At 45.1% G+C, this 25,612-nt stretch overlaps 1 protein-coding gene and 1 long non-coding RNA gene across 3 annotated transcripts in view; one reads left to right on the top strand and one right to left on the bottom strand.

The window, feature by feature from the left end:
- Positions 1–25,612, bottom strand: part of LOC144121378 (calcium/calmodulin-dependent protein kinase kinase 1) — a 220,759-nt gene that overhangs the window by 168,535 nt on the left and 26,612 nt on the right. The gene's annotated exons all lie outside the window — the stretch shown is intronic.
- On the top strand, positions 9,333–18,479 carry LOC144118661 (uncharacterized). Its single transcript, XR_013312092.1, has 5 exons — positions 9,333–9,420; positions 16,090–16,194; positions 16,313–16,391; positions 16,703–16,738; positions 17,970–18,479. It is a non-coding gene; the product is annotated as an uncharacterized LOC144118661 (long non-coding RNA).

Raw genomic sequence — 25,612 nt, 5'->3', positions numbered from 1 at the left:
TCTTACATGGCAATGCTGTGAGGCCAACTGCAATGTATACAACAGAGAGCACGTAATAAGCTCTTTGGAACGCTCCCTAGTACATAAGAGAGGAGTCTGAAAAGCCACTTCACTGATTGGCTTGCCGTTCTCACGATCTGTTGGCGTGGCGGCGATTGGCTTGTTATTGACGTGTTCTTTCATTTACTGAGCTTTGATTAAATTGTCTTCTTTTATACTGACTGTTATAACGCTTCTTTTCTAGTGTCAGTGCGCGCATTGTGTGCAAAATTTTAGTAAAAAACGAAAATATTCTTTGCTTAGCTTCCTAAAGCTGACGAAGTAAACAGTCGACAATTTTTTTGAAACTGCGTGTATGTTAAGAAACTGCCGGACTGTTCAGAATTAGACATTTTTTTTTGAGCTTTCGTGCACTTTTCTGTATTCAGAGCAGGCAACGCTAGAGCAAAGTAAAATAACCTGAGAGAGGGGAGAGTAGAATGTGTTAACTTTAATGACTGTTATTACTCCAAGGGAAGAGTTTCCTTATGGCGCAAATTACAGCGATGAAATGAAAAAGAGTAAGGAGAACGGAAGCATGCAGGGGCGGATTTAAGAGGAAGGAGGCGTAGGAGCAACGGTCCACTTCTCCCACTGAAAATAATTTTCCACGGAGGAACCACACAGAGCCATATATCCTCGACAAGAAAAAAGCACAACAAATACGCGTTGTAGACCAGACCGCTCCCACCTTCCTGAATCCTCCGTCGAGTATTAACAATAAATCTGCTGCAGGGAAAACGACTGGCATTGTAGTCTGTCCTCCTTTGAAGCGCCGAGTTACTTGTCATTACAATAGTCTAAACATAGTTCGGCTGTAATTTTTATTCGGATTGCTGTGTGGCCTTCACACATTCGCTCTGAGCTAATATGCCTCTCTCCGCAAATGAAAAGGACGAATCACAACGGACAAAACGCTCTATTTACTGTAATCTTGTTTTTTTTTTCTGCTGAACCGGAGCTCTTGCACTTCCACGTATGTGTGATGTTTTCTTTATGTGTCCATGTGTGAGGACAGGAAACACCTTCGGAATGTCACCTCTTCATCCAGCAAGAGTACAAGAAAGCGCAGATGGAGATCAAATTATTGGTGCCTCAGTTAATGTTTAAATGTGCGCACCATGTGAACACATGAAAAGCTGGAAAGTTTACTTTTTTGTTGAAATACAAGGAGAGGCAGTCCAAGAATGACGTTCTTTCCCAAGCCTCCCCGCTGTCTGTCTAGATCTTGCACCCTTCACGTACACTCTTTCGGGAAAAATTCCAAGCGGCGGGACCACAGATAACGGCTCAGCCAGACACCAACTATCCAAGTGCGCAGAAAGCTCCCCTCTCCCCTTAGATGTCCTTGAAGAATCAATCCAAGTGCCCGAAATAAGTTTCTGCTGATTGGTATTCCATCCGCGCGTCGAGCGAACACACCTTCTCCGTTCGGAGGAAGCGCTACGACTACGTGACCGCTTGGTCGGCGACAGAGCTGCGAACACGTGTCTTTCAATGCGGCTCGCCGGAAAGCAGCTCCCTTCATGGGCTGTTGCACTTCCTCATCAGCCGGGATATTCCCCCGGTTCCGCTGGTAACGTCGTGAAGACTTGAGTATGAATAAATAGTGCCATAAAAAACGCATGAGGAACCTAACGGAGACATTCCGTGGAAGTTGTGGGCTATAGTAGTAAACGCTGTTTTTTTTTTCAGCAGTAAAAATACATCAACAGATTCCATATCTTGATAATCAAAGTTAGGAAAGCGGACGCCGCAGAACCGCCACTCCTCTTGGCCGCCTAGCCTCTGACGCTTATCTCTTTTTATGGTCTTTTTTTTCTTCACTAGTTCACACCAAAGAAACGATAGCATCAGGTGAAATGCGAACTTCTTCGTTCTGTATATTGCCACACTGCTCACATTCTGCCGGCGCCACACGTACCTTTGCACTTTCGGTGCTTCTATACTGTTTCCGCCTTGGCGCTGGCATCGAGGCGATGCCTCTTGAAAGGAGGGGGGAAATGCCACGCTGCTGACATTCTGCCGGCGCCGCCATGCGGCCGAGCGGCAGAATGTCAGCACTCAGCAGCATGTGAGCATGTTTCTGTGCCTTAGCGGAGAAAGTAAAAGCGGCAGCGCTAAGTGCCTCGTATAGGAGAAAAGTCGGCATATGTTGGCCGGGAGCAAAATATCCGCGAAAAATCCTCCGAGAAGCAGCCTAGTTGGAAGGCCTAGAAGGGCGCGTTACCTCGCGACGTCATCCCAACCTGCCCACCAGATTTGTCGTGAATGTTTGATTTGGAAGAGCAACCTGGCTCTTACAAGCCCCACCGACGGAACCACCTGCCATGGAAGGGCAGTATCGGATCGCTTAACTGCTGCACCACCGCTCCAGTAGTAGTGTTATAGCGAACTGGATAGGGGTAGTGGGGCGAGGGAGGCCGGAGAGCAGCAGCGTCGGTGAGGCGAAAACCACGGAAATCTTAAGCCGCGTGGTGGCGCTAGTGCGCCTTTCACCTTAGGATGCCTCGACGCCAGCGTCGCCGGGGTGAATACAACTTCAGCGGCGCCGCCATATTGAATCACACGGGATCAGCGGCGCTAGCGTTTGTAACGGCGCCGTTCATGCTCTCGGCGCGCTCCAAAGTGCTTTAACTTGAACGGCCTTTTGCAGCGAGAGCTACACTGGGCTACCAGTCGAGCATTTCGCGGTACATGGGAGAGGCCAGTTGTGATTCAATATGGCGGCGTCGCTTAAGTTGCCTCCACACGGGAACGGCGGCGCTGGCATTGAGGCACCCTATTTCACTTGAAAGCCGCGCGCCGCGTGCTGCGAGCACTGGCATGTTTACCGGTTGTCTGTAGTTTCCTGTGCATGTTTCGCGTTTTGTGTGTGTGTGTGTGCATGTTTCGCGTTTTGTGTGTGTGTGTGTGTGTGTGTGTGTGTGTGTGTGTGTGTGTGTGTGTGTGTGTGTGTGTGTGTGTGTGTGTGTGTGTGTGTGTGTGTGTGTGTGTGTGTGTGTGTGTTTGTGTGTGTGTGTGCGCGCGCGCGCGCGTGTGTGTGTGTGTGTGTGTGTGTGTGTGTGTGTGTGTGTGTGTGTGTGTGTGTGTGTGTGTGCAGTTTACAGAGATAAAATTATAATATGAGAGACACTGCATGTAATTCAAGGGCTTGCTGAAATTGACTTCATCCTTAACTTCTTTAAAAAAGATGAGAGTATCAAACGCTTCTCCTGCAAGAACGGATTTGAAGAAAAATGTGGCAGCATATAATTTGGTGTCAGTAGTTTCCAATAATTTACACCGTGAACGAATTGTTCTTCAATGTGCACAATTAGGCCAATTTGGATATTCACTCACAGTTCTGGCGCTCTCTTTTTCATTAAAAAAACTACTCGACAAAAATACATATGTCGCATACGGTTATCTGCGTGCATAGCCTGCAAACTCAGTTAATGAGCTTGAAAACTGCCAACGGAGGTTTCGATTCGCTCACAGCAACTCTTCCTAATATGGCATAAAAATGAGCGACTCTATAATGAATTGAAGATGTATCATTCGCACATGTTCCCTGGTGATCCTCTGCACTTTCATGCTCTGTCGTCTGCTCAAAAAGCCCTGGTACGGTCGTTAAGCTGTTCACATAGTGTTTGCCATGGAGCATTAATAGAAATGTTGAGAGGATTTGATTTTATTTGATTTGCCGGAGGCTACGTAGCAGACAGCATTCTGAAACATAATCCCGGCCGGCCGCTGCGGACACGTTTCGACGAAGGCGAAAGCAAGGCACCCAAGTACTGTTCAGTGTCAGCTAGTGTACGTTTAAGAACCCCTGCGGTTGTCTAAATTCATGCTTAGCCATCCAATAAGGCGTCTCTCATAGTGCACGTGTGGCTTTGGGAAGGTATAAAGCATATATCTCTCATACATGTTGGTATACCCACTACCCCTGTCTAGTTCACTATAGTAGTGTGAAGGCTGTCAGGTATGTATAAATGGAATGACCAATATCGCATGCACCGTCATTAACACAGTAACGATATCGCGTCATACACTTAAGTCACGACGAAAAAGTACAAGAATTCACCTTTAGCCATATCAGTAAGACTTGAAAGAATTACCCTCCATAGTCGCGATGGTAACACAGTTTTCTTATTTCTTTTAGTTTTACAAGCTTGTCTAGAATCCTAGTTCTTCCAGCGACATTATTACCTTGTTACACGACGCATCCACAATCGCTGTTCTTTGTCGTTTGTTTTTCTTTGTTTATTGTGAATTTTAAACAATATGTTTATTATAATCTTTCTTGACTTCTAGTTGAGTGCCGCAATAACACCATGCGGTGTTTCTTTGTGCGTATGTGAAAGATTCGTGTTCTGCTTTATGTCCCCCAACCCCTATGTAGTGCTTCCAGAGTGCCTTTAGCGTATTTAAATAAATATAGAGTCACCTCGAGTTTTAAGCGCGTGATTCAAATTTCTTGTGGGGTGGGGACAGTGTGGCAGCTTTTTTTTTAAAATGTCACCTATGAGTCGAGACATGCAAGCGCACGATCAGAGCGATGACATCACTTAAAGGCAAGTATAACACACAGTACTTTTAGAAGGTAATGGAGGCTAAAAGAACATCGAAAATCCAGAAGAAAAGTACAGAACGAATCACTGAGAATTTGTGACGAAGACAATGAAGAAGGAGACTGAGAAGACGGTTGAACAGGAGACAAGGGTAAGCAGAAACACGCTAGTCCGGTGTTCTCCCGGCGTCTTATTGCGAGAAGAAATCTTACCATCTTCGCGAGTTTCATATTTCGCTATGATAAATGCACAAGGCGCCTTTATTGTGAGTTGCCTACACACTGCGTTGCTCGCAAAGAAGAACCAGCACAAAACATCCTGTTTCGAAAATCTAAGGAGCGTGACGCACGGAATAAACTTTCTGCGAGTTCAACGGCGAAGACCAGGAAAAGTTGGAAGTGAAAGACGTCGACGAAGGGCCTTCCTTCGCCGAGGTAATGGGGTGTGTCTGACGTCGTAAAGGAAGAGACGTCGAGCCGGAGAGAATGTCGAAAGGGGCGGTGTTACGGAGCGGAAGTTATGAGCGCCTGGAAGGAGCGCGTCTTTATGGCCCAGATCACACGCGCGAGGTGAGAGGGAAATGAAGTAAGAAAGAAGCGGAAATTCATGCCAACGGAGCACAGCGAAGGCCGTGTCGACCTATGTCTCTCTCTTGAATTGGTGCATCACCCATTTGTACACCCCGTTTTGACCATCTCACTTTATACCCACCCCCATTCGCACGCATATATCTTATCGCTTGTGCTGCTTAGTACTAAAGACACCGTTGAAAGGAGCGGAGTTGCCAACACTGACTCCTCGTTGGAATTCAAATCTGACAGCTTTTTTCTGTTTAGCGTTGCACTGAGTGTCGTTTTAAATTCACATGACTCTCAGTGACATGATGTAGAACTATGCTTTTCAGCCTAGTGCTGAACTAAGGAAGCGCAGTGCAGGTGACAAAAGCAGTTTTTGTGGTTTTGGCTGTCAGACTGCTTCCAAGCTCATAAGACACCATGGATATATGCTTCAAATATAACGTAACTTGCTCCTAGAGGACACAACTAATCTCATCTTGTTCCTGTAAATATTGCGCGTTTTTGCTGAGGAAGTTTAACGCACTGTTCTTGCTGTGTATCGGATAAGGTTGTGTTATTCTGATAAGATGCATATCCATACGAGTATATAATTGTACCAACTAAAGACACAACAAAAAAGAACGTTTCCTATTGCACGCATGCACAAATTTATTTGTGACTATTCACAGGAACGCAGACGTGTAGAAGGGCGTCTATGGACCCATACCTGAACTTGGAACGTATGTCAATTGATAGAAGCTCGCGGCTTTCTTATGAATAATCGTTGCCGGTTTCTCAGACCTTTAGGAGTCGTTGTTGTACAATGCTCTCATATCACTGAAAATTAGTCCCGTGAACTGTGCTTTTTCTTACTTTCACTCGGTCCTTAAGCGAAAGAACTCAATCAGCGTGCTGTATCAGGAAAAAGAAGGGCAGCATTCTAGATAAAAGGCTATCGCTCCCTTATTGATGACATCAAATCGCGGGTTCGAGTCCAGACCGTAGAAGCTGTGCTCGAAATGCAAAAAATGTTAACGTCATAATGTTCTAAATATTCTGCATGAAGCCTAGGTGACCTGTATTTAAGGAAACAAGAGCGCATGGGCGTTTTTTATGCAATGGTTCTTCATTTGGCACTCATTCGTATTTAAATAAAGTTGTAACAGTCGAGAACGCAAGCTCTGGAAGGAAATTGTTTAAGGATTGCACGGAATTGTTCGGTCATGGCGCCTTGTTCTGAGAAGGTTCAGTGCATATCAGAAAAAGGTGAAACAGGATGCTACTAAGGGAAGTACAACTCCGGTTTCTGGAAAACCAGTTTCTGGTAAACCGTCTTGCTATAATGCATTGTCACTCAGACACAAATATGCTATTATTTTAGGAGAAAAAATGCGCCCAGCGGAAAGAAAACACAGTCATTTCTTACTCCTGGAGGCCGCCCATCGCCTGTTGTCGTTCGAATCGTCCTAATGACTGCCATTTCTTTCCCGTCCCGTCGAATCGCTCCAAGGTTGGGTCTCAAACCATGTCCGGATTCCAATGGTAGAGACCGGCTGATGAGTTTCCAGTAAACGGCAGATCTTGCGCTTTCGCCAGCCCTTAAGAATGAACTTTTAAATGGGCGATGATCTTGACCGTATATCTCACCTCGCACTCATAAACAGTAGGGAGCCATGTACGCCGAAAGGCGCTTCCATTTAGAAATCTATCTCTCGGGCTGAGCAGCTGACCATCAACTGATAAGACGTTTACACAAACGAGGCAAACATGAAGTTTTATTGCAGAACTGCAATTTCTCTCGTGAGGATATCGAAAAACTAGGCGCGTAGTACGGCGACTCAAGCTACCTGCACATTGTGGATTGGCTCATCTCGACTCATATTGCAAGCTGTATGATAATGTCAAGTCGATGATTAGAGCTACTGATAGGCGAAACAAGCTGCAGGGGTTAACACGTCTGATTGATAGATTATTTGTTTGTTTGATTGATTGATTAATTAATTAATTATTTGGCTACCAATATAACACCTGAACTATGGAGTCGCATTGCCCCTCTCGACGCTGGGCGCCCCTGCAATCTTTGCCCATTTCACTGCGTATAGTAGCGAGTTCATGAAAACACGTCGTTCAGTCGAAATTGCCTCAATTTCTTTGAAGCGCTGTTTCATCCGAAGCTTTCGGGTTTATGCAAATGAGCTGCACATCCGGTCCACGTGAATAACCGAAAACACAATGCATTCCTCCAACAAAAATCCAATCATGACACGCAAACAGGGTAGGAAGCTCTTTCGAGCAGCTGTTTCTTCGCCCAGGAAGTTCATTTCGGGGCCACAAAGTGACCGATCAGGCATTTGAAGAGGCGATTTTATGTTTAGCTTTGCTAACAACTGGACGGACATAAATAAACGGGTAAAGGGGGGGGGGGATATTTGTAAGTACGTCCTGTTGTCAGTTGCACAGGAACTCATGTGTTCAGAATGTGGAAGCAATGAGCCGAAATGCGTGGTCCATCGAGCACTCGCTAATGAGAAAAACGCGCGCACCGTGGCTGCACTATAAACTCACTGCGGCAATTTTTCATTAGTCAACACAAATAAAAATCAATTAGAACTCATCCACCACGGTATTCAGGGTGACCTTCATACTGGCATAGTTCGTCGAGTGTTCTATTGAATAGGCAGTGAGTAGGTAGAGAATGGGTATTGTGGGCGTACAAATGAAATCCGTGTCACTTGGGAAGCTTCCCCAAAAAACCTCGGCGTTACTCGGCGAAGCGTGTGTTCTTTCGTGGATGGAAATAATAAGTTTTACAAATCGATGTTTGCCAGGAGGACAGCTCAAAGTTAAGCTCATTACAAGACGCATTGTTCGCTTGGGAACCGGCTCAGAGCAGACAAAATGCATTACTAAACGCGGAAGGTCTAACTGGTGTGTTAGTATACGTAGAAAAGGGGTAAATATATCATTATGTAAGTTGGTAGGCAGGTGAACGAGTGGGCGGGGAAGACGAACAGATGGGTGCAATAGTTACTGAAATCCGTAGTGGCGCGCCTGAATAACGATGCGCAAGCTTCAATTAGCGGCCTATCTTAACTTATTAAAAACTTGTCTGGCTCAGGAATATTTGCTGAAAGCATCTGAAATGCGTCATAGTGCCCCATTTATTTTCCGTCAATCTGTAATGAAATAGGCAAAGTAGAGGGACTGACGAGGCGCCACAACACTCGCGTCACTAAGACAGCATGCATACCATGTTAATCAGTTGTCGACGAATGACAAACGACTTGCGCGGTACATGTTTTGGTACACAGGGAAAATTACATTTTTTCTCTGCTCATGTTAGTGTTATGCATGTGCCGCTGTTTAGGTTGGCATTACACACTGGCGAAGTTCATCGAAAAGATCCTCGCGCAATAGGCTATGTTGTCGCGTGAATGTTAGTGCAAGAGAACGAAAGTTTGCAACAATAACATTGAACTCGCACAGAGAAACGACCACGAAAGATTTTATCCACGTGCTCCTTGTGTCAACAACAGCCCTTGTACAACATAGAAAGCTTGAGGCCATTCTATGTCCTCCACAATTTCCGAGAAGTTTTCAATTCGGACACGTGTGGCCGACTGCGCACACATATGTCCTTGCACACAGGCACAAGGCGCTACACGAACACAGCTAAGCGCACAACATATGCAAAGCAAAAACAAGAAAAAAAACACGTTTTCTTCACTTTCCTGCATTTAGTTTATTGCCCTGAAGACCCCGAAGACCTTGCTTGAAGCTCACTTTGTGCGGCTTGTGCGTCAAGCTCAGTTTGTACGAATCTAACAAAGCGGCGGCATTCTATATATGGAGTTTAAGCGCATGCGGTAGCGGTTTGAGAAAAGTGTATTTTTCGCACGTGCACTCGACGTCTATGTTTTATCTTTTGGAGTTATTTTAAAACTAAAGTAAAATAAAGACACGGCAAACAAAAAAAAGCTGTTCGTTCTCCTTCGTCAGCCACGTGCACAAGGCCACAGATTTCACGACGTATTTCACGATGCATCGCATCGCCACTCGGGGAGGAAATTCCAACTCGTCCGACTGCTTGCTTTTATCAGCAAGTCTCGCCCGTGTGGCAGCTGTCCGCGCTCTATATCTTTATCACATCAGATATTCCTTTACACAGTCAATTCAACTTCTATCTGACCCGCTCTTCATTGTGTTTGCAGCAATATTTGAGAAGCCTACTTTCCAAGGGCTACATGATATCGACGCTGGCGCCGCAGGTATGTCGTGATGGAAACCTGCCCCAACCACCTAGAAGTGTTGCTTGTTGGGCGAGTTGGTGATCCATGAAAATAGAGCAGCGCGTAACAAAACAGGACACAAAGGAGAGACACGGAACGACACGAGCGCTCGTGTCGTTCCGTGTCTCTCCTTTGCGCTCGTGTCGTTCCGTGTCTCTCCTTTGTGTCCTGTTTTGTTACGCGCTGCTCTATTTTCCCCAACCACCTAGTTGCGTGTGAAAATGTCAGTTTGGTACCATTGTACTGCAAGGGGCATAGTGCGCCGGTGTTTAGTGCTGAGGAAACTACCATCCAGGATCATGCACTTCAGATGATCCTGGATGCCTTGTGTTCATAGTGTTGGGGGACGCAGCGATTCAGTAACACGTATCTCGCTCACACATTGTTGCGACGAAGAGTGTAAAAAGCTTTGCATTTTCTGTCCAATCCCTCAGAACAATGCTGAAAGCTTTATTGCACTCCCTCCTGCGCAATACTGGTGTGCCTGTACAATTTACATTTGCGCGTGATTGCTGGCATTGACAAAATTAAGGGTGGAGGCAGTTAGAAGACGCGTGGCGTTATCTTCGTTATTACACCTAGCGCTGTTTAAAGTCAACAAATTAAAGCCAACCAAGTGCCTAAGTATAAGCGCTGCTTAATGTGCAATACAAAGCGTTTCGTAAAGCTCCCCTATTTTAGTAACGTGCACCACTGAAATAAGTGACAGTTTTGGTTGGTGTGTAAAACGCATCTGAGCATCCAGGCCAAACATGGCAAGAAGAAAACGTAACTTTGGAAATAGCATTTTGCTGTTAGGAGCGCAGTGTAGTTTCGTGTCTTTGTTGAATGGCGCAAGAGTTTTCTTTCTCAAAAGTGAAGGGCGAAGTTGAAGTTCTGTTGCCCTATTAACTCGATTCGCAAGGTTTCACGCAGCGTTCGCTTTTATCTCTGAGCTTTTTCTTCTGCTTTTTTATTTTTAGGAAAGGAAATGGCGCAGTAATTGTCTCCCATATCGATGAACACCCGAACCGCGCCGTTAGGAAAGAGAAAAAGGTGGGAGTGAAAGAGGGGCGAAAATGGTGCCTGTAGTGGAGGGCTCTAGAATAACTTCGACCACCTGGTGATCTTTAACGTGCAGTGACATCGCAAAGCACACAGGTGCCTTTGCGTTTCACCTCCATTTATGCGCGGCCGCGGTGGCCGGGTTCGAACCCGTGAACTCCGGCTCAGTAGCCGAGCGTCCTAACCACGGAGCCACCGTGACCGATCGCGCGCTTTTCACCTGTTTGTTGTCAGGGGTCTTTTCGGTTAGTGTTATAATAGTTTTGAGTGCAAAAGCGCTTCTGGCCGCCATTCCCGGATTTCAGCGGCGTGTGTGTGTGTGTGTGCGTGCGCGTGTGCGTGCGTGCGTGTGCGTGCGTGTGTGCGTATGTGCGTGCGCGCGTGCGCGTGCGCATGCTAACCCCGGAATCTGCCATCGATACTGAAGCACCTGAGCTGGGGCAGCGGAAATAAAGGATAGCAGGCCGAATAGAGAAATGAAATGAAAGAGGTGAGGGGACAGGAAGAGAAGATAGGGGGAGAGGTAATATACAAAAACTATTTACACAATAAGAAACATGTCCAAGTTGTTCGCGTGATTAATTCATGATGAAGAATTAAAACACACGCGCACAGCAGTATGTTGACTACAACTGGAGTAGGGCGTCAGTTGTTAATCGTCCAAGGTTGAACTCGTGGAGCGTTCGGTCACTGCGTGTTACTACCTGGCCGAGAACAGACGGGACGTCAAGCCCGTCTGTTCGAGGAATGCACAGAGGCTCACCGAGGTTCGCCCTCGGGTGTGCGCACTGTCCTGCGGCCACAATAGCGTCTTGAGGGAGTCTGGTAGTATGCCCATGCAGCGCCCTGTAGGCCGCAAGCATATCGCGACGAGCATCGGCGAACGCAGCACAGCGAAGGAGCAGGTGCTTCAGTGTTTCCACTGCACCGAATCCGTCACACACATCACTCGTCGCAATTCCGTGACGCCCCCGTCGTTCCCCGGGCCGCACGCAGCCAATGCGCGCGCGGAGGATCATTGCACGTTGCGACGGCGTAAGTGCGCGAAAGCCGGTGATGCTGTCGATGCGCTCACCTCCTGCGTTACGTGGGTCGGGGTGCTGCTTTCTGAGATGTTCGTGGATGACCGCAATGACTGCAAAATAAAAAACCCCTTTCATGCCAAAACGGCCTCACTTGTCGACATTTTAATTACACGCCCACGGACACGATAGATAACTCCACATTGTTTCAAGTGACCGTCCCCTTCTACGCTGTAAAATCTTCGAGGTTTTCCTTGCTCCATCAAGACACTCTTCATCCAGAGCACCAAAGAAAACTGAAAAAGCAGTGACGGAAACAGGTTTTTTTTCGTTTTCAGAAGGCAAAAAGATACCTCAACGTGACCTCATTGTCTCTCTCACAGAAAAACATCCAAGTTTTAAATCCTTTTAGTAAGCTCTGAGCCTTATGTATATACGGGCCTTCTTATGATACGTGTAACAGAGATGGTTGCCGTAACGGTGTTTTGGTGGTGACGATTTCCTTCTTGCTATTGGTCCTTTCTCTTCTAGCATCAAACAGTTCGAATCCTGCACCCTATTTGCACCCTCACTGCTTACTTTTGGCAGCTGCCTGCGCTGAATGTTTTTATGACTTGAGATTTGCGCAAAGAATGTGGGTGAGGGCACTCTTAGTGAGCGCTGATCTAAATTCACTGATTTCGAAAGGCTTGTCACATAAGAGGATCGCTCCAGACCGCTCCTAACGAGCCGGCTTCTTGGAAAGATATACCTAAACATTAGATCCCAAGGAGGAAAGTCTCTTGGCAATAGCGGTCCTTGAGTCATGTACCATACGGTGTTTGGCTGTTGCTGGAGAGACAGATTAAGCGTGCGCTTCACGAAAGCATGTCGAAGCCAACAACGAATTCTGTGAAGCAGATCCCGCTTCGGCTCTGTTGGCAAGGCTAAAAAGCTGAGTTCATTGACATCGCATGTTCTCTTATATTGGAGCCCGCGTTACCTCGCATTTTTGCTAGTTCTTTTTTGCGGATCATTTCACTAACATCAAATTCTCCGTTCCCGGACCTGCCTATGTTCCTCCGCTGTGTGCCGTTCGAAGAATGAAGCGCATTTCGTGTATCGACAAATAGGCGAAGAGGTCACACGAAACAATCGGCTGCCATCTTGCGGCGCTTGCAGAAGAACGGGCAGCATAGCGTCGACGTCTGTTGGGATATAAGCAAGAACTTACGGGTTTCCATACAGACTCGTGTTGACCATAAAACGCCCTTCCTTGTCCTATCTTCGCAGCGACTCGTTTCGGGCAGATGTAAGCTAGAAAGGAAGTTGGCACGCTTTGTTTGCAGTGGAAACAGAGGCCTTCGAGCACGTGCATGAATACGGGATCGCCTCGCCGTCTTCTTTATCATCAGGTCTGCTGCTTTAGGAAGCCTTCGTAAGCAGCAGCTGCGTCTACTCAACCCCAGTCGTTTTTTTGTGGTTACTCATTGAGCTTCCATGTTTCGGCCACAATCGATGGAACCAGCTGCACACTCTCCATTGCGGCTCGTGTACTGCATATACGCACTGCTTGGAGACCTTCAGCGTAGGAAGACAATCGTGCGAGGCCAAATTCACTTACATGGTTGCCGAACTTTTGCAAAGGCATGAATGCAGAAACGGAAGACCTCACTGCCAGCTCAGAAGAGCATGTCCATGAGTGATTGATGTGGCGTGTGATGCTTCAAGGGTAAGGCATCACCAGGGTCGGCACCTTCGTACTAAGAGGCTTATTTTTGGGGTTTGTTAAGAGAATCACTTAGCTTATACGGCGACAGTACTACGTTGGTACCAGGAATTGTTTGTCTTATTGAAACGACAATGCAAAGTGCATGCCACCACGTTAATGAAATGAATTTTTGCGAAGAAATTCATTGCATTACTCGTCTGCTGTACGCCTTTAAATAACTGCCGTAAGAAACAACAAAAAAACACCTGATGTAAAAAGTGAATTCTTATTTTTAAGCGCAATGAATAAAGTGTGGAAGCGTACATAGTGAAATGCATCACTTGCCACCTCGCGAAGGGACAGGACACAAGCAAAAAATACACAGTTATTGAAAGAGATCTCTCTTTTTAGGCAAATAACATAAGTGAAATGCCAACAAAACAAGAGAAAAACGAGCGATTTATGCGAAGGAATCTTAATGTTTGGAGAAGCCGATTTATTAAAGAGCCATGCGTCTAAAAACATGAACACTCTAGTTTCGATCGACAACGTGACATAGAAAACCGTGCACAACCAAAAACAAAATGCGGGGAAATCTAGACATATGGCTCACCACCGTTGCACTATTACACTACAGTGAATCTATGCTTGCTCTGCGAAGAATGGGAGAACCTGAAAAAATGAGCGAAGGAGACATTTTGAAAACAACAGCGCGTTTTCTTTTGTTGTCTAGTTGAGCATACAAGAAAGAAAAAAGGAAGGAAGGAAGGAAGGAAGGAAGGAAGGAAGGAAGGAAGGAAGGAAGGAAGGAAGGAAGGAAGGAAGGAAGGAAGGAAGAAAGAAGGTTACAAAGAAAGGAAGAGAAAGTGAAAGAAATGAAGAAAGGGCCGAAATATTGAAAGAAGGAAGGAGAGAATTAAAGAAAAAAGGAAGAAAGAATGAAGGAAGAAAGAGAGGAAGGAACGAATTAAGGAAAAAAAGGACATGCCTACACTTTCCAAATGGTTCTAGTTTCATAGCCAGCGTTCTGACTCTGCCACCAAAGCCCAACCCAGCTACAGCGTTAGAGTGCACTAAAGGAAAATGTACGAGTGCGAAGCGGCGCCTTCCACAAATAAGCTGCTTCCAGACGATCCCGGAGACACCCACGCAGGTCTGTAAGCCCCCTTCAAGAGTTGCTAGCTTCCACTCCACTGCAAGCAAATACTGCGTCGGAATATAGATTTGACCTTCGTACAAACCAGCAATCAGCTTCGGCGGGTTTCGTAGACATTCGTGATCGATGTGTACGTCAATACTCGTTTCCTAGGGTGTAAAGCAACGTCGCGGCTCATTAAGCGGCTAAAATGGGCTGGGCATCAAGAGATAAATGACCGCAATTATATAGCTGTGTAAAGCATTGCTACTGCCTGCAGCTTGATAACATCGAGAAGCCATTTTCGGCGGCAATACCGACTGGGTAACTTCACTTGTACTGCGACAATGACATCGACTGGAGGAAAATGCTGAGTTGTCTGCGGCTGCGCAGACCGTATGTAATGTGACGTAACGGAGAGGTAAGCTCTGCGGTTTCAATACCGTGCATTTGCCTAGAGCTGATAGAGACACCTTCTGTATACTTGACTGACGGTTCTCGGATGCTGCCATGTTTCTTAAGAAAAGTCCTTGCACGCAGGCCAAAAGCATTGCTGTTCGACTCTTTTAGTCAAATGCTTAACCTTTACGCATTCATCCTCAAAGCGGCGTGGCTATAGCTGGCGCGTGTGGAGTCCCTTCAATACGGAATAATAAGCCCAGTGCCTTTCGAAACCTGCGGCTGACTTACGACGGCTTGTCTATGCTCTTTGGGTTGTTCAGAGAGATTCTGTTTCGTTCTTCTTGCGTAGTAGCTCATATCAATCATGAAAGCAAGCTAAAATAAACCACATAATACTAAAAGGACGAAGAGCAAAAATACGTTTGATAGTTCTTTCTTGCGCTCCTCCCCTAGCTTCGCGGCATTTCATCAAGTTTTTCCTCAACTTTCGTTCGTTTAAACACCTTTCCGAAAGGAAACACTCTATCTTTCAGTACTAAATGCTGCCGATTTTCTGCAAACCTCTTCGTTTCAGTTCCTTCCACAAATGTTTTCATATATAAATTGATGATTTTAAGTTGATAGCTCCTTTTATAACTGAAGGTTTACTCAAGGCTCAAGATGTTTCTGGCATAGAAAAGCAGTACTGAAATGAAACCTACAAAGAGAGCTTGAGAAACGGAGAAAAAATCAGAGGCGAACAGCTGAAAGAGTGACAGGCTTTAAGGAGCCGTGAACGTTCTCATTTTCTTTAGGTCGACTGCAGGGCTTGAATGAACTATAGTGCGAATCAAAAAGTGCTGTAGGCGGCAACTAGGAGCCAAAAAAGATGGTTACTTCCTAACGAAATTTTTGTCTTGCCGGGCCGGCTGTGTATTCCAAAAACGTAAGAGATAAATCGCACGCGGAGAGGCGAATATCTCTTTGTGAAAGAGGATCGAATCTAAACGAGCGCACTCAAGATGTGTTCACAATGCAATGTAGGGCCGTGCATTATTCTGGTGAATATCTGTTTGTCAAAGAGAATGGAATCTAAACGAGCGCACTCAAGATGTGGTCACAATGCAATGTATCGCCGTTCATTATCCTAGTTTCCGTATCGCACCTGCTGGGGTGCATCGCATTCATTATACATACAGTTTGGAGGCCTCTTCTCTAATATATTTATGTATTTTAATTTTTAAATATTTGTGCCATTCAAAATGTTGGGTTTAGTAATGTAGGGCTAAGCCAAAAGGAAAAAAAAGAAGATAACTAATGCCAGCGCCGTGTACTAGGGTAAAATCAATATTTTTCTTTCTTTCCGCATTTTCCAGACACTTCTTCTCTAACCGCCTTTTCGAAAATATTTGCAAGCCTTGCCTCTGGCATGAGTGCTTCGCTTACGTCGTCTTCCTTTGAAAGGGAGAGGAATATAAATGGTGAGTTTTAATGGGATTTGGCGAGAATGTTTTAACGTCTGTGGTGCTATTAACGTTGTTTTCTCCAAGCTCTGCTCTTCTCGACTCATAAAGAGTATTTTGATTTTGCTTAAAACAGTGTCACCATAAGCCGCTGTCTTCCTCATTGGCAACTGCTAGCGGATTGGAATCCGAAATCTCTGCGATTCCTGCAGGCTGTAAGTAGATGTTTTGGTGGTCCATTACAAATTATACTTGTTGCAGGAAGGAGGCCTGTTTTAAGTATGCACATCGCATTTCTTCAACGACGATTTCTGCAACATATGGAAAAGTGTCGTTGATCCTGAGCAATTCTGATTGTTCGCGTACTAAGAACACTGGTCAGCATTAAACAATGGACATTTGACATGTTGTTTTCCATTTAGCGGGTTAAAGTAATCGGTGCGACTCTCAAACAGCATTGCAGATGCGTTTTTGTCCAGCAAGCGCAGCATTTCGTTTGATTGTTGCCACCAAACAAATTTTCCAGGCAGGAGTTATTTGCTGAGACAACCTACGCTATGTGGTAAGTCGGGGCTATTATGCATTCACTGGCTAAACGTGTTTTGTTTAATTTTGAGCCATTTCTTCTGCGGCTGCATAATATCATTGTGAACAGCGCTGTGAGGATTTTCTATTCCACCCGTTCAAATCAATAAGGAGGTGCTAGCGAGCAAAACCTTTAATAAATCAACGATGTAAGGGCGCAGAGCTTACTTCAGTTATAGTGTGAGTTCAGTGAGGCCGAATTCTTCTTTTGTCACTACCTAGCATCAGCTGCCCCTCCTCAGTGCTCTGCTTTTAGCATAGATTAGCAAACGACGAAGGAACACAGAGACAGACATACCGAAAACTATCAGATGATTCCTGTTGCTGTGGTTAACAATGCCAGAGGTCGGTTTCATAAGGAAGTGAAAAAGATGGACCCTCCATGCGGGCCTAACAACGAAGGACGAATAGAAGCTGACCCAAACATCCTCTTGCCATCAAGTTTTGATGCATTACAATTTTATTGTCATTAACAAGGCGCATAATATGACTTCCCGCGCAGTAAAAATCAGTTAACAGTTTGTGCTCTGTCTCTCTGTCTGTTTTCTAGTGCCTTGCCCTTCCGTAGCCAGAGCAGTACACTGAGGAACTAATACATGAAAAAACTACGGGTACGCATAAGTCACTATGATACTGGAATGCTACAACATTGCATTTCACATTTTTCGCGGGTTCTGTTGGAACTCCTGCGAGTGTTTGTGTCAGATTCTTTGCAACTGTCGGTCCGTCAACCACTACATTCGGCTTCCTAGCTGCAGTAGCAGGCAGCCGCTATGCAGTGACGGTGCAGACATTTACATCTGCCACAATTTTACAGATTTTTCATTTCGACTCTTTATCTAGGTTGCGGTCTAGAAACTAGGTTGCTCACAACCCTGTGGGAAAGGTTTTATGACAAGATGACGTGACGTCTCTCGATCAATCATTAATTTATTTGCCGTGGTCGACAGGTTATAATGAAGTCACAAGTTGACGTGAACTACCTCGACCAGAAGGGTGGCCCACCTGAGGAGGTCGTGATGATGCCACCGGAGAGCGTGATCTTTTTTGCTCAGTAAATTTCGTCTCGGACATCGTCGCAGTTATAGCGTGATGACAATTCTAATACTACGCAATTAAAAATCAACTAGGCCCGCTTGCAGCTTTAGTGACTTTAATCTTCTTCTCCTTCCTAGATGCCATCTTTCTTCTCTATATCTTATTTGCAGGCAGCGCATCCGCCACTTCACGAAGGATCCACCAGCGATTGCGATGGAGCGGTATCTTCAACGGCTGTTAGCCTTCGAAGCAGGAAAGAGTAAATATTCAAGGCACGAACCTTTCATGTTACGTGAGTGCCGATCCAGGACTAAATTTTCTCCACCAAGGAAAACAAGTACGTTCCAGGAAAAGAACTAAAACATTGGCCGTGAAAATGCGTCAGCCCATCATGCGTCATTTATGACGCGTGAGTTCTTCTTTAAAGCGGCGCGAGAAAAAAAAGCGGAAAATTCTCTCTGTGCGCGCTCAGTGTTTCAGGGGTTTCCTGCAGCATCGCGCAAGACTAGGAAAACAGAGACAGGGACCAATAATAAACGATTACGACAAACACCGTGTCTGCTTATGTCGAGAGGAGAGGAAAACATATTTCTAATAGAAGCGCCGTCATGCGTAGAAATAAAGCGCCGTCGGCAGTACAAGAAAGGCACGCAAAACTTGCCGGCCTGCTTACGTACCGTTCCGCGCGAAGCAGTTGGGGGCCGCCGGAAATATCTCGCTCCTTGTCGCGAGTGTTGTGATAGGCAGGGGTGGTGAAAACAAAGCGCCATGGAATAAAGAAAAATGGTGATGTCACAACCGCTTTTTTCAGCGAAGGAGACACGTACTGCTTGCAGGCTTTCACAAACCAAGCTCGCGGGATAACCAAAACGTGACCTTGAAACAGCTCATTGTTTTCATGTCTGTCAAGCAAACAAAGGAAAGACTAAGAAATTCAGCAGGCTGGAGAGGTGAGGGGGGCGGAGTACGACATGCCACGGCTCAAAAAGGATGGAGGTACTCCCGGGAACCTCAACGGCGTTGGGAGGGACAGCAGCATGGTCGCCTTAGAAGCCGCACTTGGTGTTTATGAAATCTTTAATCGGTGGTGACAGAGAAAGTTCGGTGGCCGGTGCACCTACTGTCAACGGGGGGTCCGCGATGTCCGACATCTGCGCGTCGTTCACATGCGTTTGTAAACGCGGCGTCAGATTTATGCAGGTGGTGGAGAGGAAAGTAGGAAGGATGAACACGAGAATTTAAAGAGGTACCGAAGAGAAACTAAACATGGTTTGTATCGGTAAGATGCCAGCTCCTAATTTCAAACAGACCACTCTTACTGAAAACAAAACTTTTGTAAGGTAGAAAAGAACAAGAACCCTAAAACTTCGGGGGGAACTTTGTGGACCTAAAGTGCGGCGTGGCGAAAGCCTTTCGCGCGGTGTTGCTGCTTTTGTCGCTGATGAGTGGTGAAGATGTTGATTAAGTACGCAATTGTTTGTGAATTGTAAATGCTGGAGACACTGGATGGCGTTTCGGTGGCATCCGTCTGATTCGCCGCCTTTCCGCAAACACTCTCCAGTATCCAAGAGAAGGATAACTACAAATACTTTGGCAGGAAGTAGCGTAGTCGTTAGCACGCTCGACTGCGGAACGGAAGGATGGTGGTTCGAATCCCACCGCGTACACTAACTATTTTCTTATCCAGTTGCTGAAGAGCGTAACGGACGGACGGACAGGCTTGTGGCCGCGAGTATTAGCCATTAAAGGCTTTCGCCTTAATACAGGTACCACCGCCACAGGCCATGGCCATCTTGCAAGTACAAGCGTGATGATGAAATAGCCAAAAAATGCAACCGATCTCTCAGACTGGCAAAGCTGCATGAATGTTACGCTTTTGATCAATGTTGAAGTATAAATACTGTTTTGGCACCACTAGTGCACATTTGTCACACTAGGAAGACGCAGAAAGCGCCTTGCTACGTTTTGGTATGTTTTGGTGCTTCGCGGCTATGCGCCCTACGTGCCCACATGTTTTTATGACTCGCCTTGATCTGTAAGTGCGGATCAGCAGGGGACCTCCCTGTACCCCTCTAAGTGCTCCTCGGACAAAGTTCGTGCAGCAGCATGCACCTGCGACAAGGAAAAAGAGCTGTGGATAGCTAGTTTTGTAGAAACCTTGCTTTAGCAGACGGACCACTCCACATGTACGCTGAGTTGCATAACCAGGGCTACGAAGACTACTATTACTTAATATAAATATGTTCATAACTACCAAGTTTTTACTCGTCACTGAGCCGTAACGGTGGTTCGGTGGTGACAGCTGCTGCAGAGGTAGCTTGGCTTGCTGCCAACGGTGCCGACTCCTCTGCACTCGGGCTATCCTTCCAGACCTGCCGCCTCAGCCCTCAAAAGCATCTGACGCAATGTGGGGTTGAGGTCGTTGAAGTTCAGGCTGCAGTTCTTTGGAAGAACTTCGTTGTCAACGTCGGGAACGGGATCCATCGCAATGCTGCTGCAACCGTAAACGAAGGGATGTCCGGCCGGCGGTAATTTTAATTTCGGCTGCTCCTAGGCTGCACTGCTTACCTCCAGCCATCACAGGGTTTCTGTTTACATCAGTTTTCACTGGTACTTCGTAATTAGAGAGTCCCGAGTTTGTATCAGAGGGACGGTAATTTTCAACTTTTAAGCCAAACCTCTTAGCAGTAAATGCATCTTTCGCTGCCAGACATACAGCAATTACGCCACGAAATACTGAACAATCGAATTTTGTTTACAAAAAGAATTGATAGACTTTACCTTAATATCCCATTACGAGAAAAATATTCGACACAACACTGCAGTTGCCCGCGGTCACGGGTCCTTGTATGTGCATACAGACACGCGTCTTCGAGGAAGCACTTCGCTGTAGTGCGCGTATGGAACGGATGTCTCGTGAATAACATAGACATGCTGCTGTAGATGAAGCACGTCTTATGCGTAGTTGTTGTATGTCCTGCACTCCACTTTCCATCACACCTGACGGAAACCCTTATCACTGTCACCCCTCCGCGTTATTTCGCGTAAAAGCCAAAATTTTTTAATACGTTTTCATTCAGTAACTTGCCATCAGCAAGAAAGGATGGCCTCTAATACAGAGGCTACTTTCCATATCGAATAAAATGTCGGCAACTGGGCAGAAAAAAGAAAATGGTTCTAGTGGGTGAGCCTTCATTGCCTCGTTTACTAGTGGCAAGAAAGGATAAAAGCGTCTGTAAAGCCAGTAGCTGTCGGCCCCCGCTGTGGCAGTGTTTTAGGTACCTCTTGGACGCTTTTTTTTTCATGCGAGAAAAAAAAAGGGGGAGAGGGGTAGAGGGGTTGTATTTCATACGATTGTGCACGCAAAATGCTATTTCAGAGTGCTGTAAATACATTTGTAGCAAAAGCAGCGGGTATTCAAAACTCACTTCTTCCGTGAGGTTTTGAATTCACATTTCAGGATGCATTCTAAAAGACAAGCTTTTACTCTTCCAATTTTTAAGCGCATAATGTATAAGAAGTAAAAAAAAAAACTGGCTGGGATTGTGAAAGTGCGGTACTAACAACGCACCCTGTTAATATTTTAGTGCCATTTTCCTTGCAAATAACACGTAACGCCATATGGCACACAACACATTGCTATTATACACCGCAAAGCGAAATATTGTGCATAAGCATGGCATAATGTTGGCAATCTACTCGCATGGTCTTCTACTCAGTACGAGTTTAATGGCTGCGACTACATGTGCACCCATTTGAGATCGGTTGAGTCTTCAGGGCGCCCCACTGAAAATAACCTAAAGATTTATGATTTTTTAAAATATAGAAACGAAGTGCTCAGTTGGTTCAGAAACCAAATGCAGTATTTTTAGGGGAGAGGGGGGGGGGGCAAGTATTAGGGCCGTGGTGGAAATGTAACCTTTTGCTAAGTGAACATTTATATATTTTCCCTCGGCGCTATCTTGTCCAGAGTTCAAAGCTTTTCTTTTTTCTTTTGAAGACATTGAAGGTTCATGCCCATCAAAAATTATTGTGGCACCAAAAAGAAAAAAAGTGATATGCTGACGTTGATACTCAAAAGAAAAGAAAATATTTATAGAATTCCAAAACAATTCAAACGTACTCAAAGAAAACACAATAAAGCATACCCGAACACGTTAAGGTGTAGGGCTGCTTGCGTATTCTCTAAGTGCCAATGTATCGTGATTAAAAAAGTGTAATATGCAGTCGAGGTTTCTCTATTTTCCTATACGCGGTGAGGTTTTGTAAAGATAGCTCGGCGACGCAATCATGAGGCAGATGTCCAGCATTTGAAGAAAGTAGCAAATTTATCGCTGCTAAGATATACAAGAGAAGAGTAAGCACAGCAATTTGAGAACGCAAAACATTCCTTTGTTTAGACTTTCAAGTAAAGCTAAAGTTGCCATCAACAAAGAAAGAAATCAGGCTTAAGGTGGGAAAACTCGCAGAGCACTGCGGTTTCTGCAGCATGCCAGCGCTGGTGAAGAGTTGAGAAGGAAATGGAGCGAGGAAAAAGAAAGTTTCAAGTGCGGCGTCTATTGCGTTCTTTTTTCACATAGTGCCGTTCTCACCTGCCGCTTGAGAAAAGGATCTCAGACTGTTCTGCATCAAGTGAATCGAAAGATAAGAAGTCTCTCGAGGGAGGCGATAAAAGCGCTTGAACTCCCCTATACATGTCCACCCTTGCGAAAGATTCGAGGAAAAGCGTCTTTGCTTCTGAAATCGTTCAGATACGCTTCGCCGTGATGCTGCCAGTTCACCGTAAGTGTTGTTTTCACACTACGAACAGGAGTGCTAGGCGCGTTGTGTCACCAAAGCGCTTAGGGATGTTGCGAAAAGCGTCGCGGCAGACAGCTGCATTTATCGACTCCAGTTCTTCAAAACAGCAAGCTCCACTACCAAATAATTTTGAAGATCCAAGGGTCTTCTTCATTTCATACATTTTTTTCGGGCGTCTCAAAAACACCCGGCTTAGGATTGCTCTAAGATTGATCCGTCAGGGACAGACGAATAATATTAAGCCTTAAAAGAGAACAAAATACTAGTTTGGTTGTTCTAGGCCTAGCGGTCACGTTGTCAACATTAGACATTGCATTTCTGCTGTCCTTGTTTTTTTAGGAATCATGAAATACTTCCTGGAACAGAGATTGGTCGCGAGAGATAGAACGTCCTTGTTTTTCAGGAAGCATGAAACTTTTTGAACAGAGATTGGTCGCGAGAGATAGAATATCGTTCCCTCTTAACTTTACCTCCCTAAAAAAATTGCTACAGGTTTCTATCCCTTCGTCATTGTGAATAAACCTTCACTATAATAATAAATTATCCTATATAGGAGTAAAACTTGAGCCTACTCGCTTTTAATAGCAGGGCATGCTGCCGAAGCCCTGAGATAGGTTTATGTCGCTAAACATAATGAATACTTACTTTTGACAACGGAAATGATTTCCGCCTTGTAAATATGCGAAGTTGGAGCATTTACGAAGATTCTAACCAAGATTTATATTTCCTTTATATGCTAACCTCAAGTCCTCCGGTGTCGTATTTATCAGTCTCCTCTCATTGCCAACTGCACCACCACTATGCTTTGCAGGGGGAATATTCTTCCGTTACAAACAGTAAGCGTTCCGTGTAATTAGCGACCTGAATCTACTCCAAGGCCTGGACGCAATACCTTGCCCCTAAAAGGGTGCGCTCCAGAGGACGGCTTACTCCTTTTTTTACCCCCCTATAACCCTAATCGTGTTAAGAGCGTGTTCATTCAATCAATTTGTTCCATTAAGATGTACAGCTTTGCGATCTGTACTAGCAGCATTTTTTGCGTTTGGGGTGACTGATTTCATATATATACTTATAATTACCCGGAGTATTTCTTTAACTGCTCGCTATATATATATACGACAAATGCTAGTTTTAGCTTAATTTAAATTTGATTATTTTTTTGCGCTTGAAAATTGCAGCTACCACACTTTAACGAAGCATACTACACTATAAACTTAGCAGCAATCAATGCTGATTTTTAGCATGTGTAACAGAAAAAACATAAATTCATAACATTTTTAATGTCGTACGAAGAAGTTCTAAGTGAAAGCCTGCATCAGCTTTGACATTTGTATGCTGATGGCATCGAATCATGAAGTACAAGGTGAGGGATAAGACATTCTCCAGCCACAGTGCAAGAGGCAGCTATGGTATGCTCGCAAACGTGATTACGCGGAAAGAAAAACATCAACCTTCTCAGAACTGCCTATGGACTAAGCACGTTCGAACGTACTGCGCTGTTCAAATTCTTGCACTCATCCCACGAGGACTTTCCGAAGCATGGATTCTTTTACGCATTGAAACGTTGGCTGTTCAAATTAATTTTGGTTCGTTGATTTAATATTTCCAGCAACCTTGCACGAACGAGTGTTATTTTTCATCTGTTTTGCTCATGTCCAGTCTAGTGATAAAGGACTGCCTTTGTGTAATACATTGTGAGGTACTGCAACCATTTAGCTCCAGCCTCGGCGAATGGAACCTTGAGCATTTGAGCAGGAAAGAAGTGTTCTGCTGCGGCGGTAGTCTCATCTGGCGCCCCGTAAGCGGACCGAAAATTTGTACCACTCAGCTGCTCCTGCACTTTCGCTCCTGTCTACAAAAAGCGCAGCGTCTCTGAGAAATATGTGTGAGGCAGAAACTGCGAAGAGAATGTCGCGCACATGCCACCAAACAACTGTCACTTGTCAGACGGCCCACGGCCGCGACAGTTATGTTCTCGGGGATGCCTCCGCCCGAACTGCAGAGTAGGAGGAGTAGAGTTGGGATGTTCTCGCGATCTCAGTAGTTAGAGAACACCAAGAAACGTAGATCGTTATACCGGATGAGAAAGTAGCCGGATCGAATGGGTCGTAGGCACATAGCAGCTAGGGTAGGACTTGAAGTGGGGAAAATATATACTGCCCGTGTTCTTCTTGTCCGAAGGCGGCGCAGTTGGGTCCGTGCATTATGGCTAAGTGCATTATAAAAAAAAGCATGTGACGCAGAAAGAACTCTGCTCAAGAAAAACGCTGCCCATTAGCTGATGAAGTGAGTTCACCAGACGAAAACGAATATTACGAAGCCGCTGCCATTGGTTTTTTGAATGAGTAATTGTATACGGCGTTGTAGTATAGTTTGTCTTTACTGCCTTTCGTGTAATTACTTCACGCTTGATAAATGTAATGCCCACCTGCTATGGTCCAAACCAGAGATTCGCAGCATTACAAAAAAATAAATAAATAAATAAATAAATAAATAAATAAATAAATAAATAAATAAATAAATAAATAAATAAATAAATAAATAAATAAATAAATCGGTGTGCTATTTTATCAGAGTAGTTCAGCCAAGCTCACTGCAGTCTGCATGTTTTTGCAAAAATATTGAACAGGCTTTTTTACCTAAAAATTTTACTTCCACTCTTTGTAAGTTGCAGGAAAGCTATATTACTCTCGGGTGAAACTTTGACTCTCTTTATCTCTTGAGTAGGCTACAAGTAAAAAGAAAAGCTCGGTCCAGCCATCATCAAACCTCGGCAGTAGGCGGGGTTGTTGTGTGGACAGCTTGGAGGTAATTGTGACCTGCTGACTGGCCCATAAATTAAATGGTACCTTTATTCTACCCTATTGTTTTTGGAATAAGGATCATGAACTGCTTCTTTTTAGCCATATTTACTACTTCGAGACAATGTGGCGAAACTTTGGCCTGCAAATTTATTCACGATTGGAAAATTTTATTAATATATAAAAAGTTCACGGCCTGCTTCTTTTACTGC

The sequence above is a fragment of the Amblyomma americanum genome, chromosome 2, assembly GCF_052857255.1.
Source record: "Amblyomma americanum isolate KBUSLIRL-KWMA chromosome 2, ASM5285725v1, whole genome shotgun sequence".
NCBI lineage: Eukaryota > Metazoa > Arthropoda > Arachnida > Ixodida > Ixodidae > Amblyomma > Amblyomma americanum.
This window is presented reverse-complemented; position numbering and strand designations above follow the sequence as displayed.